This window comes from Lycium barbarum, chromosome 10 (assembly GCF_019175385.1).
Source record: "Lycium barbarum isolate Lr01 chromosome 10, ASM1917538v2, whole genome shotgun sequence".
In the NCBI taxonomy this organism is placed as follows: domain Eukaryota; kingdom Viridiplantae; phylum Streptophyta; class Magnoliopsida; order Solanales; family Solanaceae; genus Lycium; species Lycium barbarum.
The window spans coordinates 19,482,330-19,490,956 of NC_083346.1; the positions used below are offsets into that span (position 1 = coordinate 19,482,330).

Here is an 8,627-nt window from a genome sequence, read left to right on the forward strand (position 1 = left end):
CCACCTGCACCAGAAGAGGATGACGATGAGAATATATTTGCTGAATTCATCAATGAAGCTGATTATGCTTCTGCTGTGGTTCCTCCTAGAACTGGAAATGCTACCTTCAAAATTGATAGTTCTATCTATCAGCTGCTGAAACTTGAAGTTTATTTTCGAAATTCTTCGGAGGATTGTCCACTTCGACATTTGAAGAACTTCTTGCATGTATGTTCTCAACAATCTCAAGGTGCTATTTCTGCCGATGCACTTCGATTACGGGTCTTTAAATATTCCTTGGCTGGTCAAGCCAGGGAATGGTATGAAAAGCTCCCCAGCAATTCTATTCATACCTGGAATGAGTTAGCCAATACATTTTTGAAGAAATGGTTCCCTCCAAGCAAAAAGGCTGAGCTTCGGGATAAGATCTTTGAGTTCAAATAACTTCCGGGGGAACAATTATATTCAGCATGGGAGCGTTTCAAGTATTATCTCGCTCAATCTCCTACTCACGGATTTCCGGATGCTATTCTCACGGAAAATTTCTACAAGGGCTTAGATACAATGAATCAGATTGCTGTCAATACTGCTGCAGGAGGATGTTTCGTGGACAAGTCATTTATCGTTATCACTCGTTTGCTTGATAAGCTCACCACCCACAATCAGGTTTGGCACTCGAGTGATAGTGAAGTCCTGTCATATAGTAGTCCATCTGCCGAAATGAATATGGTGGTTCGGACAGGAGGGATTACAACAACAATAATTATAGTAATCGGAATTCCAATGCCTATGTTCCACCAAAGGGCCGTACTTCTAACTCTCAAAATTGGCGCAAAGGCCCTTCCAATGAGCAAGGGACCTCTCGGATGGAATCTATGCTTGAAAAGATATTGGACAACCAGCATAAGAGTTACAAGAAAATGGAAAATTTGACCGAAGTGGTAGGCTCTCACACCGCTTCGATTCATAAACTTGAGTCACAAATGCGAGATCTTTCTCGTGAGCAACATCCACCACAAAGAGGGGGCCTTCCTAGAGACACAGTTCCGAACCCAAGGGATAGTGGAGGCGATAACATTGCCTCATGCAAAGCTATTTCCACTAGAAGCGGAAAGATCCTAAACGCGGTAAATCAAAAGGTGATTGAACCTATCAATGTCGAGCCAATTATTGATGAAGTTGTTGAAGAAGAGGTTGAAGAAGAGATAGAGGCACCAATTTAAGTGCCTATTATTGTTGAGAAAGAGAATGAAGTTCACCCTAGTGTTCAAAAGGGTGACGAGGAGCCAAGTGTTGAAAAAGCTACCGGTGAGAGCTTTTGAAAGAGCAAGGTCACGGGGGCAATTAAACCCTTGACTCAAACATATAAGTCTCATCCCCCGTTCCCACAAAGGTTGATGAAAAGAACGGAGGATGCCAAGTGCCAACGATTCTACGACCAATTGAAAGGGTTGTCAATGAATATCCCATTCCTAGATGCATTCCAAGAAATGTCAGGATTTGCTAAATACTTGAAAGATCTATTGATGAAGAAAAGGTCAATAAAGCATGATGCGGTGGGAATCACCCATCGGTTGAGCTCTATTATTTCGTCATCAAAGGTTGAAAAGAAGGGAGATCCCGGGGCTTTCACTATCCCTTGCACCATCGGTCATCATGATTTCGTCCGTGCTTTATGTGACAATGGAGCTAGTATTAACTTGATGCCACTGGCTATATATAAGCAAGCTGGCTTGGGAACACCTAGACCAATGAGCATACGTCTCCAGATGGCCGATAGAACCATCAAAAGACCGGTAGGGGTTGTTGATGATATCCTTGTTAAAGTAGGGGAATTCTTATTACCGGCAGATTTTGTCATCCTTGATTGTGCGGTTGACAAAGAAGTCTCAATTATCTTGGGAAGGCCATTTCTTGCCACCGGGAGAGCCCTAATGGACTCGGAAAGGAATGAAATAAAATTCTGGGTCAATGATGAAGAAGTAACCTTCCAAGCTAGCAAGGGGTTAAAGTTGCCTAGTGCTTATGAGAGCATTTCAGTCATTGATTCGTTCGATGTGATAGACGAAGCGGTGGAGCATCAGTTAGAAGAGGAGCACTTTGACGAGACACTTTCAGCTATTTTGGTGAACTTCGAGGCGGACAGCTTGCAGAGGTATATTGAAACAGTTAATTCTCTCATTGGCTGGGGTTCATACTCTTATGAGCCGAAGAAACTATCTCTTGATCTTGATAACAGAACAACTCCTCTGGCTAAGCCTTCGATTGTTGAGCCTCCAAAACTTGAGCTCAAGCTACTTCCTTCTCATTTGAAGTATGCTTTACTTGGCCTAGATAATACTTTACCGGTTATTCTCTCATCTTTGTTGAGTGAGGAACAAACTCAAAAGGTGCTTGAAGTGTTGCGGGCTTATCGAAGATCTATTGGGTGGACTATTACGGATATTAAGGGAATTCCCTCCGGTATTTGTGAACATAGAATTGAGCTTGAGGAGGATAGTTCATCAAGTGTGGAGCATCAAAGGAGACTAAACCCTCCTATGCAAGAAGTGGTCAAGAAATAGATAATCAAATGGTTGGATGCGGGTGTTGTATATCCCATTGCAAACAGTCCATGGGTTAGTCCGGTGCAATGTGTGCCAAAGAAGGGAGGCATCACTGTTGTCTCTAACTCCAAGAATGAGTTGATTCCTACAAGGACAGTCACCGGCTGGAGAGTGTGTACGGACTACTGGAAGCTGAACACCGCAACTTTTAAAGACCACTTCCCTATGTCTTTTATTGATCAAATGCTGGATCGGCTAGCTGGAAGAGCTTATTATTGCTTTTTGGATAGGTACTCGGGGTACAACCAAATCAACATTGCACTAGAGGACCAGGAGAAGACCACTTTCACTTGTCCTTATGACACTTTTGCTTTCAGCCGCATTCCTTTCGGCTTATGCAATGCCCCGGCTATTTTCCAACAGTGTATGATGTCTATTTTCTCAGATATGGTGGAAAATTTCTTGGAAGTCTTCATGGATGATTTTTCTGTTGTTGTAGATTCCTTTGACGAATGTCTTGCCAATCTCGGCAAGGTATTGAAGCGGTGTGAGGAAACCAACCTTGTACTTAATTGGGAGAAATGTCATTTCATGGTGATAGAAGGGATTGTTCTGCGCCATAAGATTTCTGAGAAGGGCATTGAGGTAGATCGAGTGAAATTTGATGTCATAGCCAAGCTCCCTCCACCAATCTCTGTAAAAGGGGTTCGTAGTTTCTTGGGACATGCCGGTTTCTACCAGTGATTCATCAAAGATTTCTCCAAGATCGCCAACCCGATGTGTAAGCTTCTTGAAAAAGAAGCTAAGTTTGCATTTGATGAAAAATGCCTTAAGGCATTTAATGAATTGAAGGAAATGTTCACCTCTACTCCAATTATTGTATCTCCTGATTGGTTAATGCCATTTGAGCTCATGTGTGACGCAAGCGGATTTGCTATTGGTGCGGTGCTTGGGCAAAGGCACACAAAAATCATGCACCCAATTTATTATGCTAGCAAGACCCACAATGGAGCTCAAATGAATTATACCGTCACCGAGCAAGAGCTTCTAGCTATTGTCTACGCATTTGAGAAGTTCCGGGCCTATCTACTTGGCTCCAAAGTGGTTGTTCATACGGATCATGCGGCCTTGAGATACTTGATGACAAAGAAAGATGCAAAGACAAGGTTAATTCATTGGGTCTTGTTGTTGCAAGAGTTTGACTTTGAGGTCAAAGATCGAAGAGGTTGTGAAAATCAAGTCGCGGATCATCTATCTAGACTTGAGGAAGCTGGGAGACCAAGTGGAAATCTTGAGTTGAATGACGTTTTCCCTGATGAGAGGCTCTTGGCTGTATCTTGTGATGTTGCCCCTTGGTACGCAGATATCGCCAACTTTTTGGTGACAGGTCTTATCCCCGACGATATCAAGGATTACCAAAAGAAGAAATTCTTGAGAGATAGTCGTCAATATTATTGGGATGAGCCCTATTTATTCCGCACTTGTGCCGACAACATCATTCGGCGATGTGTGGCCGAATCTGAGGCCATGGAAATCTTGAAAGCTTGCCATGACTCTCCCGTGGGGGGTCATCACAGTGTAAACCGCACAGCAGCTAAGGTGCTTGAGTGTGGCAATTATTTACCCACCATTTATCATGATGCAAATTTGATGGTGAAATCTTGTGACCGGTGTCAACGCCAAGGATCAATTGGGAAGAAGCACGAAATGCCAATGAATTTTGTCATGGAGGTTGAACTATTCGATGTGTGGGGCATCGACTTTATGGGCCCCTTTGTAAGTTATCGTGGCATGCGATACATCCTTGTTGCGGTTGACTATGTGTCCAAGTGGGTTGAGGCTGTAGCATTGCCCAACAATGATGGCAAGAGTGTCACCAAATTTCTCAAAAGAAACATATTCACAAGGTTTGGCACTCCAAGGGCAATCATTAGCGATGGTGGCACGCACTTTTGCAACAAGCAATTCGCTAATCTCTTAGAGAAATATGGAGTGCAGCAAAGGGTGGCAACTCCTTACCACTCCCAAACTAGTGGGCAAGTCGAAGTCTCAAATCGGGAGATCAAGAGCATTTTAGCAAAGACGGTTAATGCAAACCAAACTGATTGGTCATCTAAGCTTGATGACGCTCTTTGGGATTATAGAACAACGTTCAAGACACCCATTGGTACTTCTCCTTATCGGTTGTTGTTCGGTAAAGCTTGTCATTTACCTGTTGAACTTGAACACAAGGCTTTGTGGGCATTAAAAAAATTGAACATGAATTGGGACGAAGCAACCAAGCTGCGGTTGCTTCAAATGAATGAAATGGATGAGTTCCGGTATCATGCTTATGAGAGTGCGAGTTTGTACAAAGAAAGGATGAAACACTATCATGATGTCAAACTTCTGAAGCGAGATTTTCAACCGGGTGATTCGGTGTTGTTGTTCAATTTAAGGTTGAAACTCTTTCCGGGCAAGTTGAAATCTAAGTGGTCCGGCCCTTTTACTTTGGTGAGTGTGTCACCCAATGGGTCAATGGAGTTAAAATCTGACGACGGGACGCGTACTTTCAGAGTCAATGGCCATAGGGTAAAGCACTACCATTGGATGGTTGATGGTGACAAGATTGTCGATGCTCACCGGTTAAAACATGGCACCGGACCTTTGCGTCCAAATGGTATCACGTCATGCCGCGACGTTAAATTGTGCGCTTCTTGGGAGGCAACCCATGTGCATTTTTCACAATATATTTTGTTTCTTTCAGTCCATTGATTTTTGTTGTTGTATTATTTTATATGTTTGTTAATATGTTGCAGAACCTAAGTGTTGAAACCCAAAATATTACCAGGACAGCAGTTACTCGACACATTCGACGGACTGTCGATCCGATCGAGAAAACGTCGAATGCACCATTGAGTGGATCACAAGAAAGATTGGTCACTGGAAATTCTGGATACTCGATGACAAGTTTGACGCTCCATCGAACTGATCGAAGATCAGATCGACGGGCGTTCTTCTGCTCTTTGTTTAAAAAAAAGGGGGGGGGGGGGGGGGGAGGAGAGACACGGAGAGTTGTGTCAAAAATACGGAACGTCGATTGATCGATCCCTCCATCATTTTAACACGACAATTCAGGGACGTGGGTTTATAACCCACGTCTGTTGCCCTCCCCATTTTCATATGAAACGGCTCACTTTCTCTAATTCTCTCTCTTTTGCTACCACTTCTCCCCCTTTTCCTTAACTACTTCCCACCCCTACCCACTCCCTCTCTCTTTCTCCCCTTCCTTCACCAGCCACCACCACCATTTCCCCCTGCCTTACTACATTGTCCCTCTTTGTCTGTGAATTTTTCTCGAGTATTTTTTCATTCTAGAACGTTAAAATCATCTTCAAGGTATGTACCTTACTGGATTCCTTTTCTCTTGTGATTGTTTGTTTTTGCATTCTAGGGTTTATGTTGCTTATTTTTGTTTGCTTTTCTTGTGATTCTTTGCCTCGTGTTATTTTCGTCTGGTATGCTCATATTTTTTGCTAGGGGTGGTTTGTTGAATTGTTTGTGATTGTTGGGTGATTGATTTTTAGACAAGTTGGAGGGCATTACGACAAATACACCTCAGTCAAGAGGTTGTTGTTGTTTTGCCCACCAACTGTTCGATGAAATGCCTAAGAGGGACATTGGGTATCACAATGGCTTGGAGGGCATTACGACCTTCGTGTTTTTTTTCCCACCAAACGTTTTTCCTAGACTAACCCAAGCCAACATAGGGTGAAGTCTGAGTAACCCCCAAATACGTGACGTTTGACACACCGGCCAAAGAATGTATAGGATCTGTAGTCTAGCATGCGAAACCCATTCGACGCTCAATTTGATGACCCGTCGATTCAATCGACGGACCGTCCTATTTAACGTCGAATGAGCCTGTCTAATATTTTTGCTAAACATAGCATCAACGATGGATTCGACGACCCATCGAATCAATTGACGGGGCGTCTTTCCCACCGTCGTTTAGTTGAAATTTCCAGTGGCATATTTGGTGACAAAATGAGATCGACGGCCCGTCGAATGGATCGACGGGGCGTCTTTCTCACCGTCTTTTGCTCGAAATTTCAGTGGTTTATCCGCGATCGACGATTCGATCGACGGCTCGTCGAACAGTTCGATGGGAACTTCGACGCTCCATCGATCTATTCGACGATTCTTTAGCACATCGACGGACCACTGGAAACCTTAACAATGATCGCATGTCTTGTACTTTTAACTGATCCTTTTATGTTTTTATGGTTCTCTTAACTATGATGTGTATCCTTTTCTCAGGCATGCCTCAAAAGAAGCAAGTAAAGTGGGGTGGTGTTCCCTGACAAGGCCGAGGTCGGGGTCAAACAACCCTTACTCTTAGGGACGAACCCTCTAACTCTGACAGTCAAGCGGCAGCCCCAACGACTCGATCGAGAGCTCAGACCACCACGCCCCAAGCAGAATCACCCACTTTGGTCTCCTCTCAGTCTACCGGGGGGACTTCATTCTCCGAATCCGCTGATTCGAGTGATGCAGCGACAGACCTGCCAGCCGCTCCTGAGCGAAATTCAGATGAGGAGCATGAGCGACTGCGGCTGCAAAAGATAGAGATAGCGGCAGTCTACTTCCCCTATCAAGGGTGCCGAAAGTACTATGTCAGAGGGGCCGATACAGACGACGCGGGTCATCCAAGGAGAAATATTCAGGAGGAAGAACAGATCAGTACGAGCGTCTTGGAGAGCTATCCTCGGATCACCGATCTCATCAGGCACTATCATCTTGAGGCATTCACCCAGCCTTCAAGTGATTATTGCCCGACCATGGTTCAGGAGTTCTATGCTACATACAAGGAACTGCTCGAGCAGCGCAATAAGAACAAGAAAGCCATGAAAGCTGCCCCTCCATTGGACACGGTGTATGTTCGGGGTGTCCATGTTGACATCTCAGCGCGCACAATCAACCGATTTTATTTTGGTGATGACTTCGTGGCATCGACCACAGTGGAATATGATGATAAAATGGAAAGACGGGCTGAACAATTTGTACGGGAATGGTTTGCGCAATTGATGGCTAGAGGGCCAGCGGACCAGGCCCCATGGTTGAGAAAATTAGGTGCCAACATCCGTAAGGCAGATATCAGCTTGGAAGCTAAATTCTGGTGGAATTTCGTCATCTATCGGGTTCTGCCCACGGGAGCAGATAACATAGTCACACCAGATAGAGCAGTAGTTGTGGCTTCTATGCTATCGTGGTACCCAATGAACTTGGGTGATTTGATCAGTAGGGCCATCCGGGCACGCGCGCCACAGGACTCGACAGCCTTAATATTCCCGTGCCTCATTACGCAGTTGTGTCAGTTGGCCCAGGTGCGGCACCTTGAGGCATTTGCAGCTACTCTTCAGGCAACAAAGGTGTGCGACATCACGCGGAGTAGGGATGGGACCCTCCGTACATCTCAGGCCACCAGTACTTCTTTGTTAGAGCTCATGGGTGAGCGGGGTGAGCATGTCACGGAATTAGTACCTCAGGGCACAGAGGGATTGTCCACCACAGAGGCCTCCACACCATCTGTAGCTGATGCTACCCGTTCTTCTGAGGCACCATCTCGACCCGCTATTCCATCTTCATCTCATATTCCTCAATCAGGCACAGCAGCAGCCTCCGAGGATCTCTTTGTCCTCAACAGAGCCAACTCCCTGAGTTTGCAATCAAAGCAGAGCGCGCTGATCAGCAGGTGACTCGGATACTGCATCAGTTCAGTAGGTTCGTCCGGCAGGAGATTGCACCGGAGTTGGAGCCCCTTCAGGAGGCTATGGAGAGGCATCATGCTCGAGTCAATAGACGCCTTGACAGCTTGGAGATGCGGATACTCACTATCGAAAAGAAGAGTGAGTCCGGCACTTCAAGAGATTTGAAGACCGAGCTTGAACAGATCTGAGCTGAGATTGCGACCCTTCGGACGAGAGAGATGATTATTGTGGATGACCCAACCCCCCCTGCACCAGTCGCCAGCATTTCTGATTTGATCATAGTAGTTTATTTGGTGACTGAGGAAGAGCCGAGGGAGAGTCGCAAAATAAAGAGGCCCGTCAAAATAGCTGA

The 8,627-nt window shown here is 45.2% G+C and overlaps 1 non-coding gene across 1 annotated transcript; it reads right to left on the reverse strand.

Annotated features, from left to right (window-relative positions):
* Positions 1-391: 391 nt before the first annotated feature.
* On the reverse strand, positions 392-497 carry LOC132616318 (small nucleolar RNA R71). Its single transcript, XR_009573108.1, has one exon. It is a non-coding gene; the product is annotated as a small nucleolar RNA R71 (small nucleolar RNA).
* Positions 498-8,627: the final 8,130 nt, after the last annotated feature.